Here is a 24349-nt window from a genome sequence, read left to right on the forward strand (position 1 = left end):
GGGTTATGTGGGGTAATTGGTGACGAGTGGGTTTCCTTAGCATTCGGGATCCTGTTGTCATCTCGTTCGCTCCCGTTTCTTCCGTCTCTTTCTAACGACTTTCCTGAATGGGTAGCGGGCATGCGTACTGTGACGAAACCAACATCATTATTGTGTAAGCTTACGAAATCCCGTTCGATGATAAGTGCTCGTCCAGATGCTGGGGCGTTAACCTTGAACTTGTTCGCGGCAGATGATTATTGGTCGAATCGCTTCTAGGGACTCTGGAATCTGGTAACATTCCTAAGAAACGAAAATCAACTGCTTTATTGTTTAACTAGCTTGTGCCCGCGACTTTGTCCGTGTCGAATAGTTGCTTTGGCTTAACGCTAAATTTTACCCGCGACTTCATTTACGTAGAAAGAAAATATTTTTGAATAATAGAATGTTAAGGAGCTATTTGAGACCGTCAGCGCAAAAGTGGCCTAAGCTTATCACAGTTAGTGTGGAGATAATGAGCTTTAATTCACTATTACACTGTTTCGTAAGCAATAATAATACGCGCAAAAATAATGTTTACAATCTGTTAGCTGTGGTTGAAACTGGGGATAGATCGATCAACATTATTATGTTTTAAATAAATTGCAAATATGTATAAGCACGAATATGAAAAATTGTGGGTTAGGCCAGTTTTGCGCTGATGGCCTCATTTAAGGTAACTCTCAAAAGGGAAAAAAAACCCGATTTTGAAACATTATTTATTGGTGCTCCGCTTGTATTGGTCTTAGCGTGATTTTATATAGCCTATAGCCTTCCTCAATAAATGGGCTATCTAACACTGATTTTTTTTTTTCAAATCGGCCCAGCATTTCCTGAGATTAGCGCGTTCAACCAAACTAACACACAAACTCTTCAGCTTTATAATATTAGAATTAGTATAGATTAAAGATGCAACCTTGCTTTACGCCACAGCTTACTGGGAATAAACTAGATTGGTCACCATTAGCCACAACGCAACAGTCCATATTATCATGCAGTAGTCTCGAAACTCATCTCAAAACTCGCGAACTGGACAACAGACGAAATAAACTGAAAAATAGACCGCCTTCCACCATTTTTTACAACTTCGTGGGTGGTGTTCTTACGTGTAGCTTCTGTTCGCGCACGTTTAAGAACAAGATAGGCTACCATAGCCATATTAGAGCGCATGAGAGGCACAGACATTAGCTTGTAAGTTATTAAACAGAAAATTTTGGTCGCCACTGCCAAAACCGGCTTGGAACCATGATGATGATAGATTAAAATCAGAATAGCGTTGCATCTTTGGTATCTATACGCAATAAGCTTATCAATTGTTTTTGTCTATGCATTAGAAAACTTCACACTCCAAACTAAACGGAATGTTGTAGTGTTGAAAAAAAAAACGTAAATATAGTTAATCTAACAAGCCAAATTAAAAAATTAAAACTATTTACCCTGTATGTATGTAACTATACTGAGACCTTAGAACTTATATCTCAAGGTGGGTGGCGCATTTACGTTGTAAATGTCTACGGGCTCCAGTAACCACTTAAAACCAGGTGGGCTGTGTGAGCTCGTCCACCCATCTAAGCAATAAATAAAAAAACCCTATTTATTATTAGGTAATAAAAGTATCTATCGATTACAATTGTCGACACGCGCGCGAATTTTCAAATCAATCGGACTTCGAAGAGTCTGTGAAAATTAAGATATTCCAAGTCTAATCACAGCGGAGTCTACGCTGTATCAATCGCGTTTGTCTGCCAACCGCGTGGCAGGAGAAGTCCTGGTCGTCCTGTACTTGGCGAAGCATCGTGGACAGTGAGATGAGGACTGCCGGCATGGCCCGGAGCGATGTCAAGAGCAAGTGTTAGACAGGGTCAAGCGGAGACAACTTGTGAGGGCCCTAAGTACCAGCGTGCTACCCTAGGACTACAACAACAGTCTAATCAGCTCATGAGAATAAACAGATTTATATCGTACTAACGCGCCCGACAAACGTTGTCCTGTGAATGCATACACAAAAATTCATACAAGTCGATCCAGCTGCTTAGTTGCAGCATAGATAAATAGATACCGACTGCAGCGCCACCTGTCGGGCTGATTTGTGAATCTAAATTATCCAGGGCGCTCACCAAACGCATAAAAAATCATTAAAATCGGTTCAGTCGTTTAGGAGGAGGAGTTCAGTCACATTTTTACTGGTGGTAGAGGACTTCTTATGAGTCCGCACGGGTAGGTACCACCGCCCTGCCTATTTCTGCCGTGAAGCAGTAATGCGTTTCGGTTTGAAGGGTGGGGCAGCCGTTGTAAATATATGCAAGAGCCGTGCTTCGTAGAATCTACCACCGGATCGGAAACGCGACCCACTGAGAAGATCTGGCGAGAAACTCAGTGGGCTGTGTCTGTGGGTTAATTTACTCGGAGAGCCCTTCGTAACAAGCGTCGGGTTCGACGAGAATAATGACAGGTGCTTGAGGTACCAAAAAGCACCGTTAGCGGATCGGGAGGATCCGAGATGATGTGTGGCATTCACACGTACAGTAGAATTATTTAAATATATCGTATAAGTTCTCCATTCTACAGACGAAAGAGCGGAACACTCCGCTATCAAAACAAAACCGTCATACAGGTGCCGCTGTCATAAGCCAATAAGATTAAGCTGACGCGCAAGTGCACGGGCCAAATGATTATAAGATGGCCGTACGCCAAAAACAGTAGGATAAAAAAGTATTTGTGGGTGTCTTAACTGAAAATCGGTCTTAATTACGTTCGGATTTCGTTACAATAAGGTGTTTTCCGAGCGCTATGACATGTCCTTCTTCAAACGAGGCTTGTGGAGAGTACTTAACGGTAGGCGGCGGCTTGGATCTGGATCTGGCATTGCTGACGTCCATAGGCGACGGTAACCATTCACCATCTGGTGGACCGTAAGCTCGACTGCCTATACGGCAATATAAAAAAAACTGCACTCGAAGAAAATCTACTTTTAATGCCCATCAAGGAATCTTCGTTGGCACGTACCAACATTCGCTTTCCCAGACAAGTGACCTTGACTATTAAGTTTCCCACTTCAGACAAAGTCCAAGAGGAACGTGGTTCCGTTGCGCTTTGATAGCAATGATTACATCGACTTTTATTGCTTAGATAAGTGGACTAGCTCACAGTCCCCCTGGTGTTAAGTGGTTACTGGAGCCCATAGACGTCTACAACGTAAATGCGCTACCCACCTTGAGATATAAGTTCTAAGGTCTCAGTATAGCTACGACTGCCCCACCCTTCAAACCGAAACGCATTACTGCTTCACGGCTGCAATAGGCAGCGCGGTGGTGCCTACCCGCGCGGACTCACAAGGGGTCCTACCACCGGTAAAAACCTTTCGTTTTTTGTAGCATTTACTGAAATGTTCGTTGAATTAACACTGAATTTATGTAGCGTAGTAATTTGAATCATACAAAGAAACGACCTCGGGTTAATACGCGCTGACATAATTCTTCGCATTGCTGTAATTGGTGTTACCAGACCTACGCACTATTCATTTAAATAACTCTATACTATGAGCCGCATGCAGATCGCGCTTATGAAACGTATTGTTACGACGGTAAGAGTAACGCCATCTATTGCCGAATAGCCGAACGAATATCGAAGGGTCTAGTAGCATCTAGAACGATCGAGAAGTACAACGCCATCTATTGTCAGATAGCTGAAACACAATACTAGATACGTTTGGAATATTCTCGATAATTCTAGGGATGTGGTACCGGCTATAAAAGCGTTGCAGAGATGACACGCAATTATTTAGTAATCGGAACTACTCGAAGCAAAACAGCGAACGGATCACCTGAAGCAAAGCGGAAGAAGCGAATTAAGAGTTTTAATGTGTTTGTTGAGTGTTTTAAGCTTTAATACAGTTTTAACTTGTAATTCGGTACAATTTTTATTTATCCCGAGCCCCAGCGAGTAACAGTATCTATAAATCGAGGGGTGCGGACGAGCTCAAAGACCACCTGGTGCTAAGTGGTTACCGGAGCCCATAGACATCTACGACGTAAATGCCGCCACCCACTTTGAGATATGACTTGTAAGGTCTTAGTATCGTTACAACGGCTGCTCCATCGTTCAAACCGAAACGCATTACTGCTTCACGGCAGAAATAGGCAGGGTGGTGGTACCTACCCGCGCGGACTCACAAGAGGTCCTACCATCAGTAACTAAACTTGGTACTTGGACCTTGGTCTTTTAAACCAAATAGCCTTAGCCTATACCCTTCGATATACATATGAAATTAGTTTTAATTATGTTCAAGACTGGCGTAGTTCGAAGATACTACTGTCGAGTACTAAGTCGAAACACAACGCCTAACCGTATTTAACGCATTTACGCAAACACAAATAATCAGGAGCTATTTATGGCACGGCGCTACGCATTCGTCTCGGCTACAATAGAGTATTTGGTGTAATACAACTTCGGTAAGCTGTATCTGTGCAATCAAGCAGTCATGGCTCGCGTGTTGGTCGGGCGAACGCGGTTTTGCTTACGAGAGCTTCGGCGCTTTTCGGAAGCTTCGGGGGGGATTTTGTGAGTTTGAAGGGTTCAGAAGTCATTTTAGGCCAGTTACTGGTGGTAGGACATCTTGGGAGTCCGCACGGGTAGGTACCACCACACCTATTTCTTGAACCAGTAACGCGTTTCGGTTTGAAGGGTGGGGCAGCTGTTCTACTGTTAAAACTGAGACCTTACGCTCATGTCTCGAGGTGGGTGGAGGCGTTTACGTTGTAGATGTCTATGGTTTCCGGTAATAACTTAAGTCCAGGTGGGCTGTGAGCTCGTCCGCCTATCTAAGTAATAAAAAATAAACCAAAACGACTTACGGTACTTGGCAATAGAGATGAGGATTGCAAATCGCCAAAAATGTTTATTCTTATTTCAGTGAGTTGGAATAGGTCGGAATAGGTTGGAATAGGTACGGTCGGTCATAAATTCCGAACCTCAAGCCTCATGGTGTGGGTCGGCGACACTGGTCGTGACCCACAATTAGCTTAACGCTAGGTCAGCCGTATCGTTTATTTATAGAAACAAACATATAACATAGAAATAGATTAGGGATTACATATATTGTTACGCGCTGGGGTTCGGGATAAATAAAAGTTCCACCAAAGGACAAGCTAGCACTGTATTAAAATTTCTGATTAAAGAACACTCACAGAACGCTTTAAAAGTCTGTATTCACTTCTTTCGCTTTGCTTCAGGTGATCCGTTCGCTGTTTCGTTTCGAGTAGTTCCGATTACTGACTAACTGCGTGTTTTTTTTTCCTACCTAAGCTGATAGCCTTGAGAGGTTATTTCAGCGGAACTTTAACTAGTAGGTGAGCTCACGGGGCTCAAACCGGAGAGTTGCTTACACTGACCCTAGCAAGAACAGTGCTTCGCAGAATCTACCACCCGATCGGAAATGCAACCCACTGAGAAGATCCGCCGAGAAACTCAGTGGGCTGTATCTGAGGGTTAATTTACTCGTCGAGCCCTTCATCGCAAGCGACAGGTTCGACGAGAACGGTGGCCGGTGTTTGAGGTACCTAAAAGCACCGTTAGTGGATCGGGAGGATCCGAAATGACGTGTTTGGGGCGACGTCGACTGCTTTCCATTCTTTCCGCAGGATCGGGAGGCTGCGTGCCATCTCTGCAACGCTTTTATAGTCTATACTACATCCCTAGAATAGTCGAGAACATTCCTCACAGGTCGAGTACCTTCGATGTGTATTTCCGCTATCTGATAATAGATGGCGTTGCACTTCTCGGGCTTTATAGACGTTACTAGATCCTTCAATATTCGTTCGGCTATTCGGTGATAGATGGCGTTACTCTTATCGGCGTAACAATATCAATAACTAATCGATCCGACTGATGTTTTCCTTGGCACTGCTCTTAAATCCGAAAATTCGAAGCTTTTTTGTTGTAAACAAAAAATAATTAGATAAACATTTTGTACGTAGCGAACCGAATTTGGAGCCTAAACCGTTCTCGAATCCACTTGAAGAATTACTCGAATAAATATGTGTTTTAAATCAATTTTGAATTGTATTAAAAATAAATATTTATAGATACGTATTGTTTTATTAACTGATTAATTGTCAGACTGATCGATTGTGAACAAGATAGGCAAATTGAAAAATATTGTTAATTATTATATGACGACAATCTAGATTTTTATTTTCCGTGATGTTGTCATCATTAAAACGGTCTATTTTAAGCTTTCCTGTTTTTTATTTATTTATGTCATTTTAAATAATACAAATACGAATCGATGGAGCATAAAACTCTATTTTTGACATGGGATCGCCGTTCTGACTTGTTATCGTTCTCATCCATTGTATACGTGTTTTTATTTATTTATTCTGTAGACGAGTGAACTAGCTTATGGTCTATCGGCTTTAACCAGAGAATGTAGATGTCATAACGTGAGTACCACCATCGACTGGCGGTAGTTTTGTTTTTCTACCTAAGCTGGTACGCCAGCGTAATTGAGCGAGTTGGTGAGCTCACGGGGCTTTAAGCTGAGGATCGGCGGTACTGTGTGCTTAGTACGCGTTTGTGTGCTTAAAACGCCTTCTGTCGCGATACGTAGGTGAAAGGCACAGAAATATCCTACATACCGATGAAGAAATATTCACGATTGAAGAGCACTACAATGAGCAAAATGATAAAGCGTAGGCTCACAATTCTAAAAAACTGGTCAAGTGGTCGGAAAGGTACAACGTGGTCATCGTCCTGCGTCATAGATGGTTTGGTGGGGCGTGTCTTATCAAGGAGTCACAAAACTACATTTTTGTGAGTGAAAACTTCAGCCAAAGCGTATCAAGATACAGTCTTGGATCGTGTTGTGAAACCTCTCAGCAATACACTTTTTAAAAATATACCGTCGACTTTCCAGCATTACTCTACACCTGGTCACAAGGAACGAATTGTCTAAGCCTGGCTTGAAACCAACGTTCCGGACTTTATAAGAGCTGAAGACTGGCTCTCATCTAGCCCAGACCTCAACATTTTAGACTTCAAATTATGGTCAGTTTTAGAGGACATGGCCATTCTCTAAAAGCCACGTCGACATTGAGTCTCTTAAAAAATCTTTGGTGAAAGCAATGGCGAAATTTGCCTTGGAGACAGTGCGTAAATCCAGAAATTCGTGGCCAAACAGATTAAAGGCTTGCATAAAATCCAAGGGTGTCCATTTCGAATAAAAAATTTTTTTTGTCTTTTCTGAGAATTTAATAAATATTTAGGTAATTTTTTTTATAATATTACATTACTTCAGTAAAAAGAATGCATTTTCATTTGTAACAGAACTTATGACTGGGACTGAGTACTTGCATTCCTTCAGCTCTAACACTAGGAGCAGGCTTAGGGACCCCGATAACCGTAATCGTCGAACTCGACAAAGAGGTCGACGTGCAACCTAATCCATGCATCAGCCCGCTTAGTTTCTCGCCGGATCTTCTCAGCGGGTCGCGATTCCGATCCGGTAGTAGATTCATTCGCGAAGCAATTGCTCTTGAGTTGTTAGGTCTCCTTCGGAGGCGCTCGGGCAGTTGTTTATCAGACATGAGATCTAAGTCTTAGTTTTAACAGTACAACGGCTGCCCCGCCCTTCGAACCGAAACGCATTACTGCTTCACTGCAGAAATAGGCGGGGCGATGTGACATACCATTATGATATTTCACGGATTAAGACGGTTGAGTTAGTAAAAATAAAAAGTTTTGGTGTCTGTTTTAACAAGAAAAAATATTATCTTCATTAGTGTGTTTTTTATTCTAATTTAGATGCGATTCTCGCGCGTTCCGGTTCGGAACTGGATTACTAAAGCAATATTTTGAATTTTGCACGCAACTGGACGTTATGTTTTGACCTTTAAAAGGAATATTCATCATTGAATTATGCATATAGTTTGATTAAAAATAATAAATAATATGTAATAAAAAATCATTATCATTGAAAAGTTTTTAGTTTTTAGAGTGAAGTCTGTTATTCAGTAAAAAGATAGTTCAGTTTTGTATATTTTATTAATACTGTTTACTATTTTATTTTTAACTAGCGGCCCGCTCCGGCTCCCCTCGGGTCTTTAACAAAAATTTCAACGATATTTGACGTTGTTTTATTTTTTTAAATAAATGAACACATTGCGGTATAACTAAATATAATATTTAGAAATATGCTATCGCGACACTTTTTGTGAATAATAATGTGTTCTACAAAGTCGTAGTACATTATTTTATTCTATCATCAATAGTTTTCGCAGGGCACGCGATGTAAAGAATATTTTGGGTAATTTTTTTACACCTACGGTTACATTATTGGAGTTTTAGTACGGATCCCAAATTTTTTTCAAAAAAGATTATAGCCTATGTCACTGCAGAATAGTGTAGCTTCCAAACAGTGACAGAACTTTTCAAATCGGTTCAGTAGTTTCGAAGCCTATTCAATACAAACAAACAAATCTTTCCTCTTTATAATATATCTACTTACTTACTCTCTTAGGCTTAGGGACCCTGGTAACCGTACTCGTCGAACTCGAATTCGACGTGCAACCTAACCTAAACATCAGTCCGCTGAGTTTTTCGCCTGATCTTCTCAGCGGGTCACGATTCCGATCCGGTAGTAGATTCATTCGCGAAGCAGTCATTCTTGAGTTGTTAAATCTCCTTTGGAAGCGCTCGGGCAGCTGTTAGTTAATCCCACCCCTCCTGGCTGAGCCTTGGCTCGCCCACCTGTCCTGGTGAAATTGGAAAAGACCAGGGCCACCAGTAATCCTTCAATCATGATAAAAAATAAAGGAACTCGTGTCCCATAATTACTCCTATTTGTATCGTGTCCATATTGATGAGAAATATACAATAAAATTGTAATGAAGACAAAAAGAAAACTAATCAATAAACAAATTACTGAATCAGAAAATTAAATATGCATGTATAGTTGTTTCAAATAAATATACATTTTAATTTAGAATTTATAGCCTGCCATGGAGTTCGTTAATGACGTTTCAAATGGTCGTTAATAAAAAAAAATACTAAAGGAGCAACTTCATTATTAATGCGCAAAGCAACATAAATTGCAGCGTCAAAGGCTTAATATTTATATTATGTTAAATTAAATTAAATATATTTTATATTGTATTTATAATATTGTTACGCGCTGGGGTTCGGGATAAATAAATGTTCCACCAAATCACAACCTAAAACTGTATTAGCACTTAGAACACTTAAAACACTTCACAAACACTTTAAAATTCTCAATTCGCTTCTTCCGCTTCGCCTCAGGTGATTCGTTCGCCGTTTCGCTTCGAGTAGTTCCGAACACTGACTGACTGCGTGCCATCTCTGCAACGCTTTGATAGTCGAGACGAAATCCCTGGAATCATCGAGAATATTCCACACAAGTCGAGTATTGTGTGTTACCGCTATCTGACAATAGATGGCGTTGTACTTCTCGAGCGTTGTAGATGCTACAGATCCTTCGACATTCGTTCGGCTATTCGGCGATAGATGGCGTTACACTTACCAGCGTAACAATATATTTATAGTTATGGATGCAGATACGTTCTTCATCCAGACTGTGGTGAATGCGGACTGCATCAGCGAATCAACTAAAATACTACCTCTAATGATACGAAATTTGTTTTTAACAGACTTAGAAAAAAGTTAGTGAGGTAATGTGTACATTTCGACTGTTTTTCTATTTGTGTGTCGTCGCCTCAGAGCTTCCTTCTAGGTGATACAATTTTCATGTTTTTTTGACGCGGTAAAGTCTTATAAATCGTTGAATACCGGCTGCACGCACGAAAAAGTGTCACGTTCCGCCTGAGCCTGAACGTGCGAGCGAGAGCGAGGAACAAGCGATAGAGAGACACGATCGGCCCAAGAGTTAATTTCTCGAAATAATTGTTATTTTCAATTAACTCCTTCTTTGTATTATACAAAATCTATATATTAATACGTGAAGCAAAAATTTTGCACCCTTTTTTACGAAAATTCCGCCGACGGAGGAGTATGAAATTTCCAACACTTATAGAGAACATAGAGAAAGAGTGCAGAATATTAATATTTTTTTAAAATTATGCATAAAAAATACATTAAATCAATTTAAAAAAAACGTTACACACATTACCATGTATTTGACACACACACACATAATATATACTCTTTGTTTACTGTCAAACTTTTGTTATTGCTTAAAGTTTGTGGTCAATTTGAGAATAGGTTAATATTTTTTATCTTTAAAATATTATTTGAGTGTAGTCTTGGCGAAATCTGTGATCACAGAAGTATAATAAATAATCTTTGACAATAGAACCATAATAATGTTCAAAATTATAATTTCAATTAATTATAGTCGAATTTCGACTACCGCAGGTCCACCAGTAATGATAAAAATAAATAAATAAATGAATAAAAAAGCCTTTTAAGTCTTGCTTTTTATACAAAAAATTACACTATTAATATGCATGCAAAATCATTCACATTTTAAATTTATTATCCAATATTCATGCCTTTAAAGAGAAAAACTATAGAAATATTTTTGAATCTTGATTATTATTTAGATGTTATGATAATTCAGTGATAATAATTCAATTCAATTGGTAAAAGTATGCAATCTTTCATCAATGTCTCTTTGTGATGTTATTTATCACTTAAAACTATCGTCCGTAAATCGACTTTACAGGCAATCAATATTTATATATTTTTTTAAAGCAGTCTTTGTCGTGTCTTTTTCTTAACATCTGACTTCAATTACTTTTCTTATTTATTTATTGCTTAGATGGGTGGACGAGCTCACAGCCCACCTGTTGCTAAGTGGTTATCGGAGCCCGTAGACAAAAGCGAATCTATATTTGTGCAGTACTTGTATAGCAAAATAATAATAAAAATGTGTTATAACAAAAAAGAATTTAGACTCAATTAACAATAAAAAAAAAAATTACGCACTCTGACTGACTCTGATATTTATATAAGCTTTAAATTAGTTTTTTTAATTTCAAAATCTATATACAATAAATAATAGTTTAAAAAATGAGCTTTTATAGAAAATCCAACTAAAAAAAATTATAAATTTATATATACTTATAATATAATCATTTTATTGTAAAAAAAGCGTGGGATCCAAGGTGTCACTAGTTCTAATATATTATTGACAGATATGAGTAGAAGGATTATCATTTTGATAATATCTTAAAGAGCACTAAAACTAAAGCAAAATTTTAAGTTTTTTCGTGTTAAGAAAATCGTAAAGTTTTGATGAGTCTTAAAATTCAATAATAAAATCGAGGGATGAAAGAGTATTTGGTTTTAGCTTGCTGTTTAATCTAACTAGTTCAAGCTAGCTATTTTTGCAACTTTACAGGAGAGCCAAAGTTTCGAAAAAATATCATAACAAAAAACTTTTTTTTTATGATTGAAGGATTACTGGTGGCCCGGAGGCCTTTCCAGTTTCACCAGGACAGGTGGGCGAGCAAAGGCTCAGCCAGGATGGTCGGGATTTGCTAACAGCTGCCCGAGCGCCTCCGAAGAAGACCTAACAACTCAAGAGCAGCTGCTTCGCGAATGAATCTACTACCAGATCGGAATCGCGACCCGCTGAGAAGATCCGGCGAGAAACTCAGCGGGCTGATGCATGGGTTAGATTGCACGTCGACCTCTTTGTCGAGTTCGACGAGTACGGTTACCGGGGTTCCTAAACCTGATCCTAGTGTTAGAGCTGAAGGCGTTTAATGCAAGAGTTACTGGATCTGATGGATCCGTAATCTAGGGCGACGACGGTGATTTGCTTCTACGTGATCAGGATTAGGGTAGTAGTCAGCGGCGGCAACGATAAGGCGATTATCATGACGCATAGCCTTATCGTAGTATTATATAAATATGAAAAATTGCACGTTTGCTTGTAACTAAATAATTAATAAGTAGCTGAACAGATCTCGATGACAATTTTTTACTTTTTTATTTTTATTGATCTATTAGGTGGACGATCTCACAGCCCACCTGATGTGAAGTGGTTACCGGAGCCCATAGATATCTACAGCGTAAATGCTGCCACCCACCTTGAGATACGAGTTCTAAGGTCTCAGTATAGTACAACGGCTGCCCCGCCCATCAAAAGGCTTCACGCCAAAAATAGGCAGGGTGGTGGTACCTACCCGTGCGGACTCACAAGACGTCCTACCACTACTAAATTTGCGGGTTTAATTTTTATACTACACGATTTTAGTCCTTCACCGTAGAAGTCAATCGTGAACATTTGTTAAGTACGTATTTTATTAGAAAAACTAGCTGTACCCGCCCGCTTCGCTTGACATTTAAAATGAACATTATTATATTACTTATTGTCATTATTACAGTTTCTTTATAAAAAAAAATTTACTTTCCCTTCCCGTCTTAAATCAATCTTTTCTTTTATTAATAAATCAACATTTATTTATTTATTTTAAACAATCAAAGTTTTAATGCTACAGAAAAATATTAATCTAATAGTTTAATTTATTAAAATTAATAATAATAGTAATTAATGTACACGATGATAATAATAATAATAATAATCAATAATAAGTTGATAAAACTGAAATTTTATCGTTTTTGAACATTAGCGCCCCCACAATGATACTGATCATTGATCCCCCCGCAACTGGTGTAAGGAGTCCAACGCTCATATAAATATTAGGCTATCCATTAAGTACATGTATTTTCTACATGGATACCAAGTCAATCGGATGCACGGTTCAGTAGTTATAACGGAACATCCGTAAAAACTACTGTTGATTTATAAATTAGTATAGATTAGTACCCACCTGCGGGATTCGAACATCGGTGCATCGCTAGATACGAATGCACCGGACGTCTTAGGGCCTGTGCACACTACGTTTTTTAAACGCGCCGTCGACGCGCGTTCGTAGCGATACAGACGCGATACGCACGCAAGTAAGATGCAGCCTGTAGACCTTTGCACACCTGTATAAATTAAAATACGCATTTGAATCGATACAGACGCGATGCTAACACGCGTTTGTATCGATACAAACGACAAGAAACCATTCTGTGGGATAAAAATGCGCCGTCGACGCGCGTTTGTAGCGATACAGACGCGATGCTAACGCGCGTTTGTATCGATACACATGCGCGTTAGCATCGCGTTTGTATCTGATCTATATAGTCGACAACAAACCGCTCTGTAGGAAAAAAAACGTGGTGTGCACAGGCCCTTATCCTTTAGGCCACGACGACTTCACCGGGCCTGGCGTCTATGGAGCGCTTGGGACTGGCGTAGCGTAGCTCACCACGCTGGACGTCAGCTCAGTCGCGTCCGAACCTCCGCTCAGGTCGGTTACCGTCGCGTTATCAACGATAAGATATGTGTCAGTATCACACGTGCGATAAGCGAGCTCCTTCGTTGTCACAGAGGAGGTGATGTAACCAGTTTTGGCAAACGAAAAAAAAATTAAATAAGAAAAAAGCCGTAAGTTCGCATTTTTTATTTCGGATTTTAAACACAAATAACCCTCCTATAACGCGGTACGTTCCTGCAAAGCCCCCTGTTGTGTGAAACCGCGTTATATGAGTCTAGAAGTTAGTACAAAAAGGAGAGTAATCTTTCCGAATGAAACATCTTGACTAGGTATGCCTGTATGTACTTTTTTTACCTATTATACCTACATAAAAAATAAGCAGTAAAAAATCGGTTATTCATTGTGTGTTCATAGTGCGTAATGTAATTTTCTAAATTATTTTATACAATAATCTCGTTATCGTGTTGTAGGAGTGTTGTGTTGTAAGAGGGTTTTTGGTAATTTAATTTTGGTTTTACTTTTCGCATTAGAGTGGAACCGTGTTGTAAAATATCGTGTTATAGGAACAGTTATTTGTATTTACGATTTTTTTTTTTTTTTTTAGTTTTTATCAAATTCTCGTGAAAATGTCTCTCCCTCGACAATATCGAAATACGATTTTGTCGCTTTTAACTTTTTGAATTTGGCAACGCGCTTCAGAATACTGGTGACATTACATTACTGTATGCTTACTTACTAGGGGTTAGATACGTTAATTAAAAAATAAAAATTAACGCTCTCACTACAAATTAGTTGCTGTTGTCAAATTTATCTGTTAATTCTGATTTTAAAATCGTTATTAAGCATTCTTAATGCAACATTAACACCTTTTATTTAATTTAACTAAATGTCAATTTTTATATTAATTATTATTAGTATAAATTTCAGAAGTATTAATTTATGATAGAAGTATTAATTTCATGATAGAGATGTTACAAAATTTTTAAGAAGGCAACACTGAGTTAATGTCGTAACTGAGGTAACATTTCGAAAAAAAAAAAAACTTTTTTTTAATAATCTAATTACTCCTCAGTCGAAACTAAATGTAGCGGCATTGTCAATGTCAAAGCTAAGCTGCATAAATATACACTTCTTTAAATATAATTTGTTTTCAATTGAAATAAGATTATTGTATAAATAAATAAAGATTAAATTCCATTAGTTCGTTGCCATCGTTTGAAACAGGATCCATTCGTGATTATTTATTAATTATACATATTAATCCGAATAGATATTCAGTAAGCTAAACTAAAAAAAAACCGACCTAACGTTTGGTAATCATAAAACGAATTCTAAAAAAACTAACATCCCACACACGTCTGGCCGGTAATATTGAAGTAAAATTTGAAAAGCTTCAACAATGCGTTTAGGTGATGTTATTTTTTTTATTATTTTTTATTGCCCTTGTAGGCCCTTGTTAGTAAGAATACCTACAGTTTCAAAGCTTTGGTATGTGTTTTTAAGTCAAAAACTTAGCGTCTATTTGGATTGCTGTTCTACCATTGAAAAGACTATTTAAGAAACCCATTGATTCTTCATTTAGGTACATGCTGGTGGTAGGACCTCTTGTGAGTAATACTGGTGGTAGGACCTCTTGTTGGTATTACTGGTGGTAGGACCTCTTGTGAGTCCGCGCGGGTAGGTACCACCACCCTGCCTATTTCTGCCGCGAAGCAATAATGCGTTTCAGTTTGAAGGGTGGGGCAACCGTTGTAACTATACTTGAGACCTTAGAACTTATATCTCAAGGTGGGTGACGCATTTACGTTGTGGATGTCTATGGACTCCAGTAACCACTTAACACCAGGTGGGCCGTGAGGTCGTCCACCCATCTAAGCAATAAAAAAATCTGCACAGTAAATATATATTGAGGCACGGAAATTAAAAACTAGTATATGCGTTTGAAAAACTAAAAATGTTTGCATAAGCGACAAATCGAATTGAATAGTTAATAATCATTGTTTTTTACCCTGTCGATACCGGTGGGTGAGGATATTAGAGCGATGTTATATAATTGTAAATAGACATGCTTTAACAAAAACCGACTTCAAATAGAAAAAAAAGATATTCCAAAACAAATTAATATACACTAAAAACAATAATCATCGAAATCGGTTGGCGTGATATTGAGTTATTCATCTATTTGTCGCGCACGTACTTAATGCAAAATTAAGACTTATATGGTTTTCTCATGGATACCGTTATCAGAACTGGACTAAATTGAAATGGGACCACACGGGAAGCGTCAGTTTTATAATAAAAAAAGAATCATCAAAATCGATTTACCCAGTCAAAAGTTATGAGGTAACAAACATAAAAAAAAATACAGTCGATTTGAGAACCTCTTTCTTTTTTTGGAGTCGGTTAAAAATAATTGCATAGTCGTCGGTTTTTGACGCGTGTGCGAATTACCAACTTAATGACACATCTTGAAGTACGTGAAAATAAGGTTCGAAGATTCCATAGCATCTATATATTAATACGTGAAGCAAAAACTTTGTATCCCTTTTTACGAAAATTGCTCTTACGGAGGAGTATGAAATTTCCCACACTTATAGAGAATATAGAGAAGAAGTGCACAATGCTAATATTTTTTTTAAATAATGCATAAAAGATACAGTAAATCAATAAAGAAAACATTACACACACTACATACCATGTATTTGACGCACACACGCATGCATACTATTTATTGTCAAACTTTTGTTCTTGACGTCTGTTGTCAAATTGAGAATAGATTAAATATTGTTTGTTAATATTTTCTATACTGTAGTCTTGGCGAAATGTATAAAATACAATCATAATAGTGTACAAACTTACATTTCCAATTAATTATAGTCGAATTTCGACTACTGCGGGACCTCCAGTACAAACAAACATGCCAAGCTAAGAGAAGCGTAGGTAAATTTTATTCAGAAAAAAACGGAGTTTGCGTTATCGACCGATAAATCTCAAAAGTCCACGGCAACAGACAAATGTAAACTATTGGCAACGTCAAAGATAATATAATGATAATTATAATCGCGAGATTGATTCGTAAAAGCACCTTTAATTATCGTCGTGACCTAAACGATAAGCGGTAGGCAGCGGCTTGGCTCTGCCCCTGGCATTGCTGAAGTCCATGGGCGACGGTAACCACTCACCATCAGGTGGGCCGTATGCTCGTCTGCCTACAAGGGCAATTAAAAAAAAAACGCCCGGTGCATTCGTGTCGAGCGATGCAACAGTGTTCGAATCCCGCAGGCGGGTACCAATTTTTACGCAAAATTGTAATTTGCGTAATTGCTGGTGGTAGCACGTCTTGTGAGTCCGCACCAACCTGCCTAGATCTGCCGTGAAGCAGTAACGCGTTTCGGTTTGAAGGGTGTGGCAGCCGTTTTACTGTTAAAACGGAGACCTTAGAACTCATATCTCAAGCTAAGTGGCGGCATTTACGCTGTAGATGTCTATGGGCTCCGGTAACCGCTTAACACCAGGTGGGCCGCGAGCTCGTCCACCCATATAAAAAAAACGGAAGATTCAACACTGTCCCGTTAGCTATCATTGGCTCTATCATCTGTCTTCATTATCTGTTTGAACTCCGATCTAGCTGGTATTTAAACACTGACTAGAATTTAGATTAATTGACAGTTTGATGACGTCAAAGTCAATGGTGACATCCAAAAAGCCGTCGCTTATCACATATTTTCCTGTTGCTAGTTCGTGAACAAGGAAACACGCCTAAATTCTACAAGTAATAACACAAAAAATTAAAATATGTATGTATAGTGTAGTATTATTTCAATGATTCACAAGGGCTCCTTTGAAAATGACAAGCGCTACATTGGAAACCAGAGCGTAAAACTATAGGCGATAATTGAGCATCACAAGACAGCGTCGAAACGGTATTTCGATAAAGCGGCCAGACACGATAACCTACATACCGTGGCCGCCGGAAACGACATAGGCACCCGATTCAGACGACCAAACGGTAAATAATTTCGGATCCTCGCGTTTCACTCTCGGTGCTTTCAGTCACTCCAAGCACAGGTTCTCGTCGACATACAGACACAACTCACCGAGTTTTTCGTTGGATTATGTCAGAGGGTCGCGATTCCAATCCGTTTGTACTTTCAGCGAAGTTCTGATCTTGTTGGGACTTGTGTTAGCAAACTCTCTCACAGTGAGCCCAGTGATTTCGTTTACCAGCCGGGAGAAGCCAGAGTTTAATTCTTGATTCTTTGATTCTTCCGCTTTGTGGGAAGTATGCGTGTTAAAGCCTAAAACTATTGATAAACCTTACGTTATCTGCTTGTGAGATTGGTCTGAGATTTTTCGATAATTATGGGAATTTTTTAACGTCCTCAGAGATATTGTTTACATCCTGTTATGAATATCGCCATCTTGAAACATGAAGTCATTAGCATAGGGATTTTAAAAGGTTTTTTTTTTAGCCATTCCATAAAAAACGACTATAGTTCACACAATATAATCAATTATTTAAGTGCCTGGAGGGTTTCCGTTTATGATCTTTTGTTAATATAATCTAACAAGGCATTGTCAGTGTCCGTTTTACTACTTGTCAATCGCTGAAACATTGTATAGTAAAATACAATATTCGTTGTTGTTCTGTATGATTTTTAAATGACGTGGTATGGACTGTTTGGACATGTGATGCGTAGAGAGAAGATGCATGTGATTAGGAGATGTATGGAAATGGTAGTGCAAGGTAGAGGAGAAAGAGGTCGACCGAAGAAGACATGGATGGAGTGTGTGAATGACGATATGAGAGAGAGAGAGAGAGGAGTGAGTGTTGAGATGACGGCTGATAGAAGAGAATGGACCCGTAGAGCTTGGAACTGTCCAACGGCCAGGGCAATTGCGTTGTTAAACGAATTTCTGTCCGAAATCCAGGATGCTGACGTATTTGCCGATAGTTGGGGAATACTTTATTCCAAAATAATTTTATTTTTAGCATAATATTCTAATAGTACAAGACTTAATAACTTCAATAATGTTTTTGTGTTAACGAGTCAGGCGTTTTGGTGAAAACTGTAAGCCTGACTTTGTAGCGAATGGAATAAAATAAAATAAGAGAAAAATTAGCGGTGCCGACCCCACCTACTGGGATAAGGTGGAAGAAAAGAAGAAGATTTTTAAATGAGACGAAAAAAATAAACTGCCGTCTTACTTTTTTAAACGGAAAATTGAAACGATATTCTGTAACATTGGAAATGGTTGGTTCTGTAACATTGGATATGGTTATGTCATTGTTATTAACAATTATTATTATTATTATTATGTCATTGTTATTAACAATGACATAACCATACGTTTATACATGAGACTTTAGAACTTATATCTCAAAGTGGGTGGCGCATTTACGTTGTAGATGTCTATAGGCTCCAGTAACCACTTAACACCAGGTGGGCAGTGAGCTCGTCCACCCATCTAAGCAATAAAAAAAAAACGACTGAGCTCTCGTTATAGTTGTTTTTAAGTAGGTGAAAAAATATGGGCGCTAAAAAATAATTTATTCTCAAAATGGGTAGTAGACAAAATAAGTTTCGGAGCCCCTGCTCTAAAGCGTGTTAATAGCTACTAAACAAAACACGAAAAACAAACAGACCAAATAAATGTACTCAACTGATTTGTCTCTTTATAGATATAATTTAGGTATACTTATAATATACCAGCTGTACCCGTCCGCTTCGCTGGGCATTTAAAATTAACATTATTATTTCTCACCCCCACAAAGATTCTCATCATTAACGCCCCCGCAACTGGTGTAAGGAGTCATATAAATATTAGCCTATCCATTACGTACATATATTTTCTACATGGAAACTAAGTTTCAAGTCAATCGGATGCACGGTTCAGTAGTTATAACGGAACATCCGTAAGAACCACTGTAGATTTATATATTAGTATAGATATGGTGATGATAATATATAATATATGTCCAATACTACAGTTTCACGCACTTGCATTAATTACTAAGCGTCGACCAAGTCATTAAACAATTAAAAACGTTTTGTAATAAATTACGTATGAATGTGTATTTTATACAATGTACATATAAATTGTTTATTATTTTATGCCGTGTATGCTTTATGTAAGTGCATGCATGTGTAATAATTTTTCAATACAGCTTTGCATTCTTTATATCACGCTTGGTTGAGCGGTAGAGAACGACTTAGGCATTAAGTCCGCGACTGTACTTTTAAACATAAAGCTAAATAAAAACTGATCTCCGTTAACAAGATAACCCCACATTAAATTTTAGACAAAACCGAGTGAAATTACAAGTATTCGATTTGCGATCGATAACTCGTGCTTCAGAGAAAGTAGAGTGCCCTTATTTAGCCGTGCGCGACTGTACAATTTGCACTCACGTACAGTTCAGTAGAAAAGTTATTTAATACTAGCGACCCGCCCTCGCTTCGCTTCGGAAACCTTAAATTTTACTATTGATAGCCGAGTCCCGCGATGTTACCCGCGGTTATCGTCGTACCGCAGGTGAAGCCGCGGGGCGAAGCTAGTCTAAAAAAAGTAGCCTAAGTTACTCTTTATATCATCAGCTACCTATCAGTGAAAGTCCCGTTAAAATCGGTCCAGCCGTTCCAGATATTAGCCGGAACAGACAGACAGACAGACAAAACGTAAAAAACTGTAAAAAATGTTATTTTGGTGTATGTACCGAATATATATTCATATGCATGTAGTAAAAAGAGGCTGTTTCAATATTACAAACAGACACTCCAATTTTATTTATATGTATAGATGTAAGAAAAAGTCATAAGAAATACAGAAAAAATGTGTGCATCAGTGTACTCGCTTCTACAGTCTTGTAGAAAAGTGTTATAGTATTTATGATAAAATGTGTTGAATTAGAAAAGCCAAAGCGATTTCGAACAGTGAAGCTATGTTATTAAATTTAGTGAGTGGCCCGTTGTAATTATGCTAAGGTTCTAAAGTTTGGTATATTTTTTTCTTAGGAAAAATCATTGTGTGGATTACAATGCTACCCCCAAAACGTGTGTATACAGATGCCCAAGCTTATTAAAGAAAACTAAATTATTTAAGTGAGATTTAAGTGAGTTTACACTACACAAGAGTGAAGCGTAGAGTGAAGTGTGCTTAATATACATTTAAATGAATAGCTTTTTATTTGTAGCCAATAATACGACTTAATTGCGTATTAACGCATAGCCGGTAGGCAGCGGCTTGGATCTGCTGACGTCCGTGGGCGATGGTGACCACTCACCATCAGATTGGCCGTATGCTCGTCTGCCTACAAGCGCAATAAAAAAAATTATTGTCTACATTTTATTTTGTATATCTGATGTTTAAATTACTTCTCGGTTTTTCTTGGCAGACTGAATTGTAATTTGACGTTTGAATATCGTGTTCAACTACTGTCTAATTTTCATTAACAAATACAAATGTCATTACTATTGAAAATGCTAAAATAATAAAATAGCTATGTAATGCTGAGATATTTTTTTGACTTTAGTTCGCACGCGACAGCCTAGAATGCGTGTTCGTTTTTATGTTATTAAAAAAATATTATTTTTGTTTGCAGCACTTTTGTTATTGACGTTACACATTCTCTTGTTGTTCAACGCTCTTACTTTCACCAAGTTCATTGACAAATCTGTCACGATCCATTCTATACGAAGCTCTTTGAATATCGTGGTTTGAACGATGGAAATAATAACATTGTTCTTAATGGTCATTTTCACTGTCATAGAAGCTCACGGTCTACCCGTCAGTAGAGCCTATAGGCATCACAAACCGAATGTCACTACCTTGAGACATGAGGTGCAAAGCTTAATTGCATTTTAAAACGGCCTCCCCCCCTTCAAAGTGGAACGGTAGAGTGGTGGTGTCCGTGCAGGCGTTGTATGCCCTGGGCATGATTTTGTCACGAGGTACCTTCATCGTGAAAGTCGGTCGTGAGCACGTGTCAAGTACGTGAATTCGTCAAAATTGGCACGTGCTTTAGGCTATTACCGTAGTGCATAAACGAATTCCTTATTTGTTTTTTGCAGGGGTGGATATGACTTTAATGAATATTATAGTGTAGCTTTATCACTTCAATTAGAACGACTCAGATGGTTTGCAAACCAAAGGGGTGTCTTGTGAGCCCGCACAGCTACATACCACCACACTGCTTACTTTTGCCGTGAAACATTAATGTGTTTGAAGGGTAGGACAGCCGTTGTACTATAAAACTGAGCTTAGAACTCATTTCTCAAGGTGGGTGGCGGCATTTACTTTGCCGATGTCTATGAGCTTCAGAAACCACTTTATATCAGTTGAGCCTTGAGCTCGTCCGCCCATAACGGCCCCAATATGGACTCAAGGCTTCTTTGAACTATACGCATTATCATTTATTATAAATAATCTTAGTAATAATACGCTATTAGTTGCAAGACACCTCAATCTTCATAGTATGTGTCCGGCACGTGCTTATCGCGTATCGCAGCCCAAATACGCTCGACCACACCATAATCCTATGCGTAAACAATGCTCTAACTCACAACGTGAGTTCATATACTCCTCGCGCGACTGATATTTGACTTCCACGTTATCAAAATAGATAAATCACAAAAATGTTCGTATCTAAAATCTGACGTTATTTCGTCACAAACAAAAGTGTTATCAAGCGAGATGACGTTAACGATCTTAACGCACGCAAAAGAAAAAAAAATGCAAGTGTATCGCTGTCGCGGTAACTGCGGAACGTTTATCATCAACTAGGTCGTATGACTAACCGAAGTTTTCACCGTTACACGATGATTCAATACGTACTTTCCCTTTAAGAAAGTGGGCGGAAGGAGGTACTTAATGTCCAATGAATTTGACACACATCCGTAAACTGCACCGAATGTTTTACTGTTCCAATGAAATGCTATTAGTATTTAAGGCTCAATAGATTTGTGATTAATCTTGCCTTTTTTTTATCGCTTATATGGGTGGATGAGCTCACAGCCCACTAAGTGGTTACTGGAGTCCAAAGACATCTACAACGTAAACGCCCCACCCACCTTAAGATACAAGTTCTAAGGTCTCCACTATAGTTACAACGGCTGCCCCACCCTTCAAACACATTACTGCTTCACGGCAAAAATAGGCAGGCTGGTGGTACCTATCCGCGCGGACTCACAAGAAGTCTAAGCATCAGTAATCTCAACACGACTTACAACATTTAATCTACCGGACAGAGAAACTAGTTCGATGGAAATTCTTCACATTGGAAACTAGAAAAACCCAAAAACCAACAAAATCACCAAATTTGCGCAACCCCAAAAAGTCGCAAGTCCACACGGATCAGCACCTCTGACCTGCGCGTCACTGCTTCACGGCAGAAATAGGCAGGGTGGTGGTACCTACCCGTGCAGTCTCGCCACCAGTACAAAAGTTCCCAGTTGTTCCAAGTTATTTATTTATGTAACATTTTAATTCATCCAAAAACGATTCAGCAATAGTACAGCAATAGTAGCTTCGTATCGTATCGTATCTTCGTATTCTTCTAACATAATATGTTGTATGCTCTCTAGGTCTACCAAGCAAAAGTAACAATCCAAATAACTACAACGTCTTTTGTAACACATTAAAAGTAGACTTAATAAAAAAATATATCGAAATATACATTTTATACCCAGATTAATCTGTAGGGAAGTGATTTCTGCGAAAAAAATATATAAAATAATCCAGGAATATCGATCATTGCGAGCGCAATTAGTAGCATAATGTTTCCTTAGCTACAAATCGGGTCCAACATTACGCACGACAGGACAAAAGCCCACTGTACAACAACCGGCCTTCACCTTGTGATCGATCGAGGTCAAACAAGGTCGTTGCTCGATCGATTTTCACATGGACACCCAGAGCTGAAGCTCACAGATGCTGCCTTGATATTTTTTTTTTAGGAACATGTAACGAAAAAAAAGACCTCTATGTTCCTTATTAATAAAATCCGGCTCGCTTGGTTGGCGGATCGATCAAACTCAACAGGACCCGTTAGGCCAATCTGATGAAGATTTTCAAAATGAGATTGAAAACGATCAAGCCGTTTCAGAGTCGATTTTTTTTCTACCTATGCTGATAGCCTTGAGAGGTTATTTCAGCGTTACCCTAACGTATAGGTGAGCTCACGGGGCTCAAACTGGAGTGATGCTAACACTGGCCCTAGCAAGAGCAGTGTTTCGCAGAATCTATTACCGGATCGGAAACGCGACCCACTGAGAAGATCCGGCGAGAAACTCAGTGGGCTGTGTCTATGGGTTGATATACTCGTCGAGCCCTTCGTCGCAAGCGACGGGTTCGGCGAGGACGGTGACCGGAGAAGCCTATAAGGAAGATTTTTAGGAAGGTTTGAAGGGTGGGGCAGCCGTTGTAACTATACTTGAGATCTGAGAACTCATATCTCAAGGTGGGTGGCGGCATTTACGATGTAGATTTCTATGGGCTCCGGTAATCACTTAACATTAGGTGAGCTGTGAGCTCGTCCACCTATTTAAGCAATAAAACCTACACTCAGACTTCGGTTCCCTCTGTATTTGTACCGTATGTTCCATGGGGAGTGCTCTGAGGAATTGCTTGAGATGATACCACCATCTCGTTTATACCATCGCACCGACCGCTACCGAAGTAGAGTTCATCCATACTACCTGGAGCCACTGCGTTCACCCGCAGTGCGTTTCCAGAAATCTTTTTTGCCACGTACCATCCGGCTTTGGAATGAGCTCCTCTCCACGGTAGTTCCCGAGCTCTATGACATATCCTTTTTCAAACGAGGCTTGTGAAGAGTACTTAACGGTAGGCAGCGACTTGACTTTGCTTCTGGCATTGCTGAAGTCCATGGTAACCACTCACCATCAGGTGGGTCGTATGCTCATCCGACACAAGGGTAATAAAAAAAGCATTTGTTGAACACGGATTGAAGAAGAGATGGCATCTGGTAAGCATACGTTTAAGAGCTACAGTTATATTCCGTC

General features: G+C 38.9%; 1 protein-coding gene across 3 annotated transcripts in view; it reads left to right on the plus strand.

The window, feature by feature from the left end:
* Positions 1-24349, plus strand: part of LOC101741449 (putative fatty acyl-CoA reductase CG5065) — a 52646-nt gene that overhangs the window by 877 nt on the left and 27420 nt on the right. The window contains exon 1 of one of the 3 annotated variants that reach the window (XM_004930719.5): positions 13115-13495. The exons of the other annotated variants lie outside the window; for them this stretch is intronic. The gene's annotated coding sequence lies outside the window, so the exon portion shown is untranslated. Of the gene's footprint in view, positions 1-13114; positions 13496-24349 lie in introns of those variants that run through there. 3 annotated transcript variants of the gene reach the window in all.

Source organism: Bombyx mori, chromosome 23 (genome assembly GCF_030269925.1).
Source record: "Bombyx mori chromosome 23, ASM3026992v2".
Lineage (NCBI taxonomy): Eukaryota > Metazoa > Arthropoda > Insecta > Lepidoptera > Bombycidae > Bombyx > Bombyx mori.